Below are 13983 nucleotides of genomic sequence, written 5' to 3' on the forward strand. Positions count from 1 at the left end.
TGTGGTGGGCTTACCACCTCCCTCCTTAGGTTTTTGGGGACCTGTCCCCCCCTTCTTGGAGTCTCCCCCCTGGGACTTGACAACCACCCTGGTTCTCAACCACTCATCAGCTGCCTCCCCTAGCTCTCTAGGGTTGGTCTGCTGAGAGTCCACTAGATGCTGGCGTAACCTTTCTTGGGTACAATTGGTCAAGATGTGCTCTCTCATGATCAGATTGTATAACCCCTCATAAGTATCTACTTTGTTACCAATAATCCAGCCCTCTAGTGCCTTTAGTGAAATGTCCACAAAGTCAACCCAAGACTGGGTACTGACCTTCTGGGTGTCCCTGAACTTCATTCTATATTGCTCTGGGGTCAGACCAAACTTCTTGGCTAAGCACCTCTTCATACTAGGGTATGAATCTGCCTCCTCCCCCCTTAAGGTCAGAAGCCTATCCCTCCCTGAGTTGGGGACCAACTCCCACAAAAGGGAACCCCAGTATTGAGGCCTAACCCTTCTCATTTGGAGTGCCCTCTCAAAGGCCCCCAGCCACTTATCTATGTCATCCCCCTCTACATAAGCAGGAACTACCCCCTTGGGTAATCTGGGGCAAACTCCCCCACCCATGGACACCTCAGCTTCTTTATCGCTGCTTCCATCTCTTTTCTCTTTGTATGCCCACTTTTTCTTTTCTAGGGCCAGCTTCTCTGCTTCCAAAGCTATGTATGCTAGCTGGGCCTCCAGCTCTCTTTCTCTGATGGATGGGTTCTCTCCTCCTGAAAGGACCCCCTTCCCACCACTAGCTTTGGGTCTGCCCCTAGTGACTGTATTTACTGAGGACCGTTCTTCCTCATCCTCACTTAGGCTCAGATGCCTTCCCTCCCCTGAGTGGTTAGAGCTTGCATCCTCCCTTCTTTCTCCCTCCTCTGGAGCTTCTTCTGACTCTACCTCTTGGGCCTCAGCCCATGCTGTCAGGGATGTGATCAGGATTTGCTTCCTGAGATCAGTGGTTGCAGGCAACCCTCTTTCAATACACAACCCCCTAAGCTGGACTACTGTCAGTGTGGGTAGGCTAGCCAGATCAAGCTCCATGGTTCCCTAGTTTTGTGTCAACAAAAACTTTTTGCAAAAATTGGAAACAAGAATTTAGAAAAATTATAAAAATTCAATAATTGAAATTAATCCAAATTAAAAATTAAAAACAATTTTGCACTAGGACAATTTAAAGGATTTTTAATTTGTTTTACTTAAAACTGTAACGTGATATTGAACACAAGTACAGGATCCCGTCGCTGCTTCCAATTATGTTGGAAAATGGGTTATTGGTAGGGCAGGTAGGTACCTACACCTAGCAACAAGCCACTAACCTCCACATAGGTACAGTTAGGTCTCAGTAAATTAATCCCAGCTCAACCCTTGGTAGCTTGGCAACGAGCGTCAAGGCTTAACTTAGGAGACAAAGTGTAAAGCATTCAAATATCACAAAACAGTAATTAAATAAAACACAGGAAACAGTTTAAAAATCCAAAACCAATTTATAAAAATAGTTTATATTTTTATCTTTAAAATGACACAAAAACGATTAAAATCGGTTCAGGGGAACCGGAGATATGAATTTTTAAAGAATGATTACTTTTCTAGCGCTTAGAAACAAAAAGCGCCAATCGGGTCATCTGGTTGCACCTCGACCGGGGCAAAGTCAAACTTTCAGGCCGACCGCGATGGAGCCCTGCTCGGCTACAGGTCGCGGGAGGCCTCGGTTAAAAAGTTACCTTCTGACTTAGTCTTTATTTTGAGGTTTTTCTTCACCGGGACGAACCTGCCAGTTGAATCCGACCTCCTGGAGCCCTTGTCCGGATACGCGATGTGGGTTTCCTCGGTGGAGACTTTTACCTTCGGACTTAGACGTTTTTTCGAGATGAAAATCCTTCGACCGGGGTAAACCTGGATCTTGATCCGACGTCCATGGAGCCCTTCTCGGATACGATGGCTGGGAGGTCCCGGTCAACTTTTTACGTTCGGACTTAGTCTCTTTTTTGGATGTTTTTCTTTACCGGGACGAACCACGAAGTCAGGCCGGGTCGCGGTTGAGGCAAGCCGGCTAGAATTTCCGCGGCGGGTCGGTCCCTCTCTGGAGCTTTTTTCCAAAAATTCTCAAATCTTTTCCAAACTTGTGGGGCTTCACCCAGATGTTCTTTTAAGGTTCTTTTGGGGTCCACAGCTCACCCCAAGGGTCCAGAAGTTCTGTGATGGTCCTTGGGGGGTGCGGACTTCAACTCCCAGAATGCACCTGGCGCAAACTCCTTTTTGGCCACTGGACAGTGGTCAGCTGGTCGCTTTCTTCAGGAGTTGGTGCAGGGGACTCTGGTTAGCAATTTTTCACCTGTAGCAAACAGGGAGTCCCTCCTTGAACCAGTTGAAGCCAGGCAAAGTCCTTCTTGTGGTGAAGCCCAAGTGTGCAGCTGGTGCAGTCCTTCTGAGTGCAGGGTCCAGGTGCAGGCCAGGGGTCCAGCAGGGCAGTCCTTCTTCTTCTTTAGTTCCTTTCTTGTTGAATTCTGGAGGGGATCTGAGGCGTGGGTGCAGGTCTGCCAGTTTTATCCTTGCTCCTGGGTGAAAAGCAGGGGGGCCCTGGTTCTCCAATCAGGGACAGGATCGTCCCCCTGTGATGACCACTTCCTGGGAAGTGTGGCAAAAATCCATCCCAGAAGGCAACAGTCTCTAAAAATCCAACATGGATGAGTCTGATTTTTGGAGGTTACATCTGGCTGAGCCCACCCACTGGTGTGGCTAAAAATCATAAACACACCCCTCTCCTGCCCTCTCCTAATCTAATCAAGGGGGCACCTAATTGTCTGGGGTTGCAGGATGTGGGGGTGTTGCTGGGTGCTGCAAATGTCCTTCTCTGCCTTTGAAGACCAGTTTGGCAGCCCTCCCCCTTCCTGCCTCACCATCTGCTGAGGGGAGATTCTCTCCCCCAAGCACATTCCTTTGTGTGAAGCTTGGCCACTTCACACCTCATCAAGGCAGCCTGGCAGAAGCTGCTGCAGGCTGGCCAATCAGAGCACAGCAGCAAAAACAATGCAGAGCTGAAATTGGCAACTTTTTAGGTAAAGTCTAAACTTTTTACCTGAACTAGTTATATTAAATCCAACAACTGGAAGTTGTAGGATTTATTACAACAATTAATTTGATACCAAATTCTTGGTATGCAACATTTAAGGAGACTTTAAAATTTTAAATAAAGTCTGCCCATTCTAGCCTATGAAGGCCATTTACTTCAATGAGGGAAAAACTAATTTGGCTGTTTTTACCTCACCAGGGCTTATAAATCTATTTTTATAAAGTCCCTGCTTATAGTTACATGGCACCCAGCCCTAGGGGCACATAGGGCACACCTTAGGGGTGACTTATATGTAAAAATAAGGTAGTTTAAGACTTTGGAAGTACCTTTAATTCCAAAGTCGAATTTGCATATAACTTTAATTTAAAAGCAGCCAGCAAGGCAGGCTTGCTTTTAAAATGACACTGGGCACCTCAGCAATGCACCTAGGTGTGCACCACCTATGCTGTGGTCCCTAAACCTACATGCCCTACCATATACTAGGGACTTATAGGTAGGTTAACTTAGCCACTTATAATTAGCCTAATTTGCATATCCATTTTACACAGAGCACAGGCCCTGGGACTGGTTAGCAGTACCCAGGGCACCTTTAAAGTCAGGAAAACACCAGCAAAAAGTGGAAAATGGGGGCAAAAAGTTATGGGGCCTCTGCAATCAGCCCTGTTTTCTCACAGCTTGCATACAGTGGAGTGTCGAACAGTGGTGTAGAGTGGTCTAAAGTATTGTACAGTTGAGTAGACTGTAGTTGAGTTCAGTGGAGTTGCGTAGGATAAAGCGTAGTAAACTATAATACAGTGGAGTGTTATGTTGTACAATAGAGTGGCATGGAGTTGAGTAGTGTGCCTTGTGTATCATACAGTGATAGAACAGAGTGCTGGGTGGTACAGTGGAGTGGAGGGGCATGTCTGATAGTGTTGGAAAATGTTGTACAGCAGAGTACAGTCAAGTGGAATAGAGAAGAATAGATTGTTGTATAAGGGAGTGGCATACAATGCAGTGTTGTAGAGTGTGGGAGACTAGTAGCATAGAATTTTGTAGAGTTGAGTGGCATAAAGTCACGTAAGTGGAGTGGCATACAGTTGAGTAGTGGATTACAGTGAAGTAGAGTGGAGCAGTGTGTTATAGATTATAGTGGAGTGAGGTGTGGTGCAGTGGTGTAGCTGTGTAGTGTGTCTTATAGTATAGTAGGGTGCCATAGAGTGGCATCGAGCTGACTAGAGTGCCACATAGTGTCATGGTGTCATTGAGTAGCATGTCATACAATGTCATAGAGTGGAGTAGAGTGTTGTACAGTAGAGTGTAGAGTCATACCGGTTAGTACAGTTTTATAGAGTAGAGTGTTATAGAGTGGAGCTGCTTACATTGGAGTGGAGTAAAGTGGCATAGAGTAGGATACATTGTCACAGTGTAGTTGAGTGGAGTGGTGTAGTACAGAGTGGACTAAAAAGTCAGGTAGTGGAGCGGCATCTTGTATAGCACAGTGCTACTGTCAGAAATACAGTGTGGTTCCTTAGAACAGAGTGGAGATAAGTGTTCTAGAGTGGAGTGGTGTGTTGTACAGTGGAGTGGTATGCTGTGCCATAGAGTGTGAGAAACTGTTGTGGAGTGGAGTAACATAGAGTGGAGTACAGTGTTATAGAGTAGACTGATGTAGAGTAGAGTAGAGTGTGGTACAGTTTGGTAGAGTGGAGTGGCATACAGTGCAATTGAGTAGAGTGGAGTAGTGGGGAGTAGTGTGTTATAGAGTAAAGTGGAGTGGCATAGAGGGAGTTGCTCACAATGTTGTACAGTGTAAGACAGTCTGGTATAGTGTCATACAGTTTACTACAGTGTTTACATTGACATAGACTGGGGTACAGCGTTGTGCAGGGAAGTAGTATAGAGTGGAATAGAGTTTTATAGAGGGAAGGGGTGTAAAGTGTTGTACAGTGGATTAGAGGGTCATAGAACAGAGTAGACTCGAATGGCATAGACAGGAGTGGGGATAAGACTGCTTGGTTTTGGGCAACAGCACCACCGTGTATGGGTGACTGAGTCAGTCCCACACTGATTTGAAGCTGTTGGTCTGACCTTCTCTGCTAACTACCAGCACCTCACCCAAACCTAGAAAGTAATGACACACGGACTCCTCAAGGAAGTCAGGGTAGAACAGCTCTTACCCCTTTCTTTCATTTGCACAAGTCTCACACATGCGAAGGCAGACAAAGGAATGCAAGGTTGGTTTCAATGCATTTATCAGCAGAACTGCATTCTATGATAAAAGGCATGAGCTGCAATTATTAGGAAGACGAAACATAACATTGTGATGATTGTGACCATTAGAGTAAAACAGATGAACAGTTCCAGCATCCTGACATAATCATTAGTCCAAGAACTCCTACCTATACCTCTTGCACCTAACAGTGAGAACATAGCAGTGTTAGCCCTACTGCACGTACTAGTCTATTGAGGAAGCACCCTGACCCCATACCTGAAGGGACAGGGGGTCTGCCTGTTGTTCTGCTGGCAGTTCTTTTTGTAGGTTGGAGAGACAAGGGCGAGATCACTACAGCTGTCGATGAAGTGGCGCACACCATAAGATGGCTGGCTGGAATGTCCTCTCTATCTTCCATCGGCCTGTGCGGTGTTTCTGTAACACAGCATGCTGTGTTCTGCAAATAGGCCTAATGTGATAATATGTCTAGGCAGAGAAGGTTGGCTTTGTAACTCCTGGACTGGCAATGGTAGGTAAACTATCATGTACAGTCTTGAGCAGAGACACAGGATGAAATGTTATGCAAAGGAACTGACAACAATGTATTTGCAGAAAGGCAATTGATTAGTATGTAAAAACAACCCTGCTAAATGCAAGCCATGCTAAAATATAATAAAATTTATAAACAAATGAAATGAGTATGTAGGTAAAGGGCACAGGCTGCATGCATACATGTGTCCAAGAAAAGCACTAAAATGAACCCACAACAGTGACGAGTGAAGTATCATACAGTCATGTCATAGAGTGTTAAATTGTAGAGTATTGCAGAGTACAGTGGTGCCTGGGTAACATAACATTATATGGCATGGAGAGTTATAGCACAGAGTGTTGTGGAGTACAGTGGAGTGATGTAGAGTAGAGTGGTGTAGAGTGCAGTACAATGGAATAACATATATTGGAGTGGCGTACAGTTGAGCACCATATAGTGGAGTTGCATACAGTGGGATGGCATCCAGTTGAGTGGCATACTGCAGAATAGCTTAAAGAGGAGTGGTGTACAGTGTAGCAGTATAGAGTGGAATAGCATAGAATAGAGTAGTGTATAGTGGAGTGGAGTGGTTTTTAATGGAGAGTCCTAGACTTCAGTGGCATACAGTGGAGTAGGCGAAAGTGTAATTGCATACAGTGGAGTGGGGTACAGTGAACTAGAGTACAGTAGAGAGCCATAGAGTGGAATAGAATACAGTGGAGCAGCATAGAGTGGAGTGGAATACAGTGGAGTAACACAGTGCAGCTGCGTACAGAGCACTGGCACAGTGCGGAATAGTGTACAGTGAAGTAGCATACAGTGGAGTGGTATACAATGTAGTGCTCTAGATTGGAGTGGAATAGGGTTGAGTAGCCTAGAGTGAAGTGGGGTCAAGTAGAGTGGCATAGAGTGGGGTGTCATACAGTAGAATGGTGTACATTTGTGTAATGTACAGTACAGTGACGTAGAGTGGAGTGTGATAGAATGGACTGGCATACAGTAGAATAGAATAGAGTGAAGTGGCATAGAGTGGAGTGGCATAGAGTGGAGTGGTGTACAGTGGTACTGTACAGTGGAATAGTGTACACTGTAGTGGGGTAGAGTGGACTGGAGTAGAGTGTAGTGTTGTGGAGTGGAGCAGTATACAGTGGAATAGCATAGAGTGGAGTGGCATACAGTGAAGTAGCGTACAGTACAGTGATGTAAAATGAAATAACATTGACTGTACTGGAGTAGCGTATATTGGAAGAGAGAGCAGTAGCGTAGAGTGGAGCGGCGTAAGCTTGAATGGCATAGAGTGGAGTAGTGTATAATGGAGTGGTGAACAGTGTAATAGTGTACAGTGGATTGTCATACAGTGAAGTAGCGCATAGTCTAGTGGCTTAAGGCGAAGTGGCATACAGTGGAGTGGAGTACACTGAAATACCATTCATTACAGTGGAGTACACTGAAGTGGCCTACTCTACAGTGTCAAACACTGGAATAGCATAGAGTATAGTGTCTTATAATGGAGTTGCACACAGTACAATAGTGCACAGTGGGGTAGTGGCATACACTGCAGTGTCATAGAATGGAGTAGTGTAGAGTGTAATAGTGTACAGTGGAGTGGTGTAGAGTGGAGTGTTCTAGCGTGGAGTGGCATACAGTGGATTATTATAGAGTGAAGTGGTGTGGAGTGGTGTAGAGTATAGTGTGGTAATTGAAACAAATGTAGCATGAAAGTATGTGTATGGATGTAGAGGTGGCAGGAATATACTTTATAAGGTGTAGATAGTCATTTTTGTGAATAATGTAAGTAGTATTGAAGTTATAAGTTTTAAAGTACTTAGGGCCTGATTTAGATGTTGGTGGTAATGGTCCCACCATTGACTTTTCAACCGAAAACCTGTTTGTCACTGCAACGCTCTGCCCACCGTATTTAGATGTTGACATTCACATATGCGAAAGCTCGCATACGAACCACCGTCTCTGCCAAGAAACACCGCCCGTGTTGTCGGTGGGATGGGGAAAAGTGGCTGCCGGTGGGACCACAGCCACCTTTTCCGCCATGCAGATTTGGATGTGCCTCACCACCAAGCAAAAAGTTGCGATACGACCTCCACATCTGAATTAGCCAATTAGAGGGGAAAGGGGGTTAAAACTCACACCTTTTTTCCTTTCCACCTCTGTCTACGAGTTGACATGACTAGACAACACCTACCCTAACTTCTGCCACTGTTCCACGGAGAAAACACGACTCCCCTGTCACAGGACTCAAAGGTAGAGATGCCGCAATGTCACAGTATCCTGGATGGGCATTGCACAGAAGGTCGGGACCACTCCAGGCATATACATGGCACAGTAATTTTTTTAAATCACTGTGACATGCATATATCCGGGACACGAGTGGGTCACACAGGGCTGGGGGGCACATGCATATCGCACCCATATATAACTGTCATTGTGGTGTCATCATTCATTGCCAAATGAATGCTGCCACCACAATGATTGTACAATCACACTTGACAATGGTGTCCATGTGTGCGCATTGCAAAAGGACCTGTGGTGGGAGGTTTGTGCTACCTGTTGTCTATGCGAGTCAGTATGTGTATGTGTGTGTGCGCATTGGCTGGTTGAGGCGGAGGGAGCTTTATTGGGTGGTGGGTTGTGTCAATATATGTGTCACTTCCATGTCAGAATGATGTTGTTGTGTGTATTGTGTTGCTGCGTGACACATTCAGTTGAGTGCTCTTGTGTGGCAGACTTTATCGTGATGTGTGTAGTTGTGCATGTGTGTGAGAGTGTTTGTGTAGCTGAATGTGTAGTTGTGTTGGTTGTTGTGGTTATGTCGTGTGTGGATAGAGTGTCAATGGTGTGTGTGGTGTGTCATGGATGTAAGTCAATGTGTGTTTTTGGCATGTACAGTTGGTGTTGTGTTGGAATTGTAATAGATTATGGTATGTATGTGGTGTCTTGTGTAGTGAGTACTGCAGGGTTACACATATGGCTAAATGACAGTGTGTGTGTCACTTACTGTTATCCCATAGTCCATGCCATTGTACAAAGTCCACTGGGTCTTGCTGCTGTCTCCCTCAGTCAGAAATCCATCACCAGCCCTCCACTTGCAGAACTGTAACATCTAAATATGGCGGCTGGAACACTAACGACTTGACAATCTTTTTGGGTCTGCTGCTGATGCGGCTTGGCAGTATCACTGGCAGGATCTAAATCAGGCCCTTAGTTATGTATTGTGCCCCAGTGTACCACAGTAAGTTCTTGGTGTATCAAGGTACATGCAGATAAGCAGAATTGAAACAGATCAACAGATGTCTCCTGTCCAGAGGGAGCAGCATAAATAGCTGCTCACTGCTGGTGGGAGCAATGCTGGATACCGCACCAGGCAGGGAGCCTGCTGGGGCTGTGGGGGCCTGGGTCTCCCATCACAGCCCCCAATGTGTCCTTGGTGGGCGCCCTGTGGCTTGGCCCTGTGGCCAACTGACCCGGAGACAACCAACCCCATGCTACATGCTATTTGTTGTGCACGGCATAGGGTCAGCAGCCGTGCTTGAAGTCTTGCCCTGCAGCCAATACCCTCAGACAGTCAACTCCATGCTGCACACAGTTGTCAGGTCCGGTGGCCAACCACCCAACTGGCTACCAACCCTGTGTCACACACAGTGTAGGATTGGCCTTTGGGCTCCAGAGATGCTATCCTTGAGGCCAAAACATATGCATTAAAGGGAGAGGGCTGTGCAGCCCGCTACCCAATAATTAATTCGCCTCAGGGTCCCAAATTCTAATAAAAAGGGAAGGGCTAAGTAGCCACAGGGACCCCATCTCCCAGATCCAAACATGGAAATGCTGCCCTAACTACAACTACCCATTGGTGACTGCCACTGGCTGATAAATACATCTATGCTTAAGAATGACTCCCTGATTCACTCATAATTCCTACATACGAGGGGGCATGGCTTGCATCCACAGTTGATAGCGGCATCCCCATAGCCCTCCATGGGCTTTGCTAAATGGCAGCTTCTTTCTTTGAAGCTTGCCACCTCTTCTCAGTACGCAACAATAATGACCCGGAGTACCACCTCTTCCTTCATTTAGCCGTGGAGGAGGTTATGTCCTGCTGCTTTTCATTGTGGCAAACACCTCTCCATCACGCGCCTGCCATTTTTGATTTGCAGTCGTGACAAGTGCTCTCTATAAACCTGAAATGACCTACACAATACAAACATCGATGGTAACACCTTCTCCCAAAAATGTAAATTGCCATAAGTAAGTTCTTTAGCTACAGTGGCCATTTGTTCACTCCTGCTTTTAGCTCTCTCCAGTTTTGGCTTTAGACTCTCTAACCTGGGCTTAACATAAATGCTTCTCTCCGTCTGCGTCCTGCCTTCAAACAAAATTGCATCTCCTCCTCCTACAAATGCTGCTCAATTATTTTGAACTTAACATATTTCCTACTGTTCTCTCAACATTACCATCAGCGCTGACTTTTCTTGTTATGATTGCTTGCTTGACTGAAATTCTGTTATACTTCTGAATATCCCTAGCTATATGGGCACATTTAGGGGCATATTTATACTCCGTTTGCGCCAAATTTGCGTCGTTTTTTTCGACGCAAATTCGGCGCAAAACTAACGCCATATTTATACTTTGGCGTTAGACGCGTCTAGCGCCAAAGTATGAGGAAAGAGCGTCATTTTTTTGCGTGAACGCCTTCCTTGCGTTAATGAGATGCAAGGTAGGCGTTCCCGTCCCAAAAAATGACTGCGACACAAATGCGTCGTATTTATACTCCCGGGCAAAAATCACGCCCGGGAGTGGGCGGGGCAAAAAAACCCGCATTTGCGCCTCTTTTTAACGCCTGGGTCAGGGCAGGCGTTAAGGGACCTGTGGGCTCAAAATGAGCCCACAGCTGCCCTCCCATGCCCCCAGGGACCCCCCCTGCCACCCTTGCCCACCCCAGGAGGACACCCAAGGATGGAGGGACCCATCCCAGGGACATTCAGGTAAGTTCAGGTAAGTATAATTTTTTATTTTTTTTATATTTTTTTTTGGCATAGGGGGGCCTGATTTGTGCCCCCCTACATGCCTCAATGCCCAATGACCATGCCCAGGGGACATAAGTCCCCTGGGCATGGCCATTGGGCAAGGGGGCATGACTCCTGTCTTTACTAAGACAGGAGTCATGTAAATGGCGTCTGGACGTCGTTAAAAATGGCGCAAATCGGGTGGAGGCGATTTTTTGGCATCAACCTGACTTGCACCATTTTAAGACGCCCTAACGCCATTTTTCCCTACGCCGGCGCTGCCTGGTGTACGTGTTTTTTTTCCACGCACACCAGGCAGCGCCAGTCTGCTAGCGCCGGCTAACGCCATTCAATAAATACGGCGCCCGCATGGCGCTTCAGAATGGCGTTAGCCGGCGCTAAACTTTTTGACGCTAAACTGCGTTAGCGCAGTTTAGCGTCAAAAAGTATAAATACGGGCCTTAGAAAGCTAAGATTGTTTCATATGAGCTCCTCAAAACCCTCACACTTATCTCCCATGCAAGTTCCTCAACTGTTCAGTAAACAAGAGGTGGTGGACTCTGCTCACATGACTTGTGGGCTTCATCTTTCTTCTGCTGCCATTGCAGGAGTTGTCATACCACCTCCTGCTGTAGGAAACGCATTAGTAAAAGACTTTGAAAAAAATCTCGTTCTCCCACAAAACCTCCTCCCTTAGTTTTTATGGACCTTTTATTGGAGGAAATTAGGGCTTTACACCTATATATGGAGGAGACCAATGTGAAAATCGCTGTTTGTGACGTGCAAACTGTTTCCTACATCTGGCCCCAAGTGTTGTAGGCCACTGTGATACAGGTGCTTTCTTTGTCAAACTTGTGACGTGCACACAAGAGTTTGACCAGGTGATTATCTGCCATAAGTGAACATAGCAGGGCAGCTGCACCTGGATGTGGCAACCGGGCCCAGTGTTTCAACTAAGCGCCAGACTTCTGCATGTAGGGCAGTAAACATTAGGGCTATAAACAGAGAGGAGGGGGATGGGTTACACGGATGGGTCACACAGAGAGCCAGCTTGGAGCACACATCGACCCTGCGACCTGCACAGTACCGTCCTAGTATGCGAGAGGAGACCCTTATGGGTAATGATGGCAACCCCCAAGCATAATTGGAGGAGAGCGCTGTGTGGCATTCTCCAATCCAACCTGCACGCAATCATAAACTGGTGGCTTCAGTGAGGTGTAATTCTTGGAGCATACATATATCTGTGCTATGACACTGTAGATATGCAACAATCTGACGGGCCTTGTGTGCATCATTTAAGCCACTAATATTCCAGGTAAAGCAAGTGGATTATTGCGATCGCTCCCCTGGGTGTGTGGCCAGGGCATCTGAGGTGCAGATAAATCACAGGAAGCCTAAGTGTGGGAATGAAGGGGAGGTAACAGAACAGTATACCAAACAACACAAAGAAATCAACAAAGCAAACCTACATAGCCCCCTACCTCCCTCGCTGGCCCCCCAAATGGGCAAGGCTACAGTGACCCACCCAAGTAATACCCCAGAAAAAATTCTGGTAAATAGCAATAACAATAGTGACATGGGAATCATCCCTCACGGATGACCACAGGCCTAACTTCTCCCGGCCCAAGGTGATGTTGAGTGAATGAAGAAAAACAGTTTTGAAGGTCAGCATCCCCTTCTCAGACAAGGAAACCATGAAGTAAGTGTAACAGGGGAGGTCAAGCATAATTGGGCAACATAGAGGGCCAGAAAGTATCAGTCATTGTCACTGAGTGGGCTGTGCTCTGCACCATGGTCATCTGTGGAGCCCTCTCTAGATTTCTGTAGTGTTGTGAGTAGGGGTGGGCAGAGCTTGCAGAGTTCTACTCTGTGCAATTCTGCAATGTGGTTAAAAAACTCAGTGAGCTCCGCTCAATTCTGCCAGCGGGTGGAGTAGCTCAGCACATCGGTTCACACTACGTTTTTCACATTCAGGAGCACGATTTGCATTCTCACGTTGCAAATACTGCACAAACGACACCATGTGGTTTACATGGGTGCTGCCGTTTTGCTGTCTCTGTGCATGGTGCTGGGCCTAATTTTTTATCCACCCTTAATCTTTTCAATCTCACCCTTTTCTAAATTATCCACCCTTCATTTTCCTTTATTTTAACAGTATGTTTCTTTGGGTTTGTGTATTTTACATTTCTGTCATTTTTTTGGTGTGATTTTTGTGAATTTGTGATTTTGTTTTTTTTGTTGCTTTTCCACTTACTTTTTTATATTTTTTTCTTTCTTCCTTCCTGCTATTTCTTCCCCTTTCTATTACCTACCCATCTTGGTGGCAGAGGGCAGCAGAGAGAGTGGCAGCGCTGATGCAGCTGCTAGTGGCTTACCTTGTGGGTGTTGTGCCACCAAGGGGTGCAACCCCACCCCATTTTCACTGAGGCAGAGGTGGCAGCACTTGTCTTTTTTATGAAGGGTCATCTTTTCTCCATGCTGGCAGCAGGCAGCAGGCCTGGGAGCTTTTACACCTTTTCTAAGCATCGGCTGCTGTGTGGGAGGGTGTGCCAGTTGGTTCGTCGACAGACTGGGGTCCAGTGCACCCAGCAGCAGTTGATGCACTGTTTGGTAGACATAACCAACCGTGAACAGGACCTGCTGGTCGTCAAGGTGTTGGGGCTCGTGAGTAATAGTTATTTATTTGTTGTGTGTGTTGTGTTCCACAATACTATTTTTTTTTCTAATAGAAATGCTGACTCTCAGAGGTAAATTAAGGTTACGTTTATTATGTGATCCAGTTTGAGCTAGCAAGGTGAGTCAAGGCTTCCTAATTGTACTTGTACGCATGCATTTGGGCTGATTTAGGAAGCCATGCAGACAGACTCCTCCTATCACCAAGAATAAGATAGTGGTAGTAGTACTAAGTAATATCACTAAGTTAGCATTCCCTTCTCCGAGCCCTTCTTTATGTAGCCTATGCAGTCTCTCCCAATTGCAATCTCCCGGTGATGTGCAGTAGTATATCATCATAGTATGTATGCATCTATGTATTGATAAAATATGGAGGCTAAGTCGCCTCATCAAAGGAGGTTGAGAAGCAAAGATCATCGTTCTTTGCAATATGAATGCAATGTTAGTGGTATGTAGTTTTAAATGT

The sequence above is a fragment of the Pleurodeles waltl genome, chromosome 12 (assembly GCF_031143425.1).
Source record: "Pleurodeles waltl isolate 20211129_DDA chromosome 12, aPleWal1.hap1.20221129, whole genome shotgun sequence".
In the NCBI taxonomy this organism is placed as follows: domain Eukaryota; kingdom Metazoa; phylum Chordata; class Amphibia; order Caudata; family Salamandridae; genus Pleurodeles; species Pleurodeles waltl.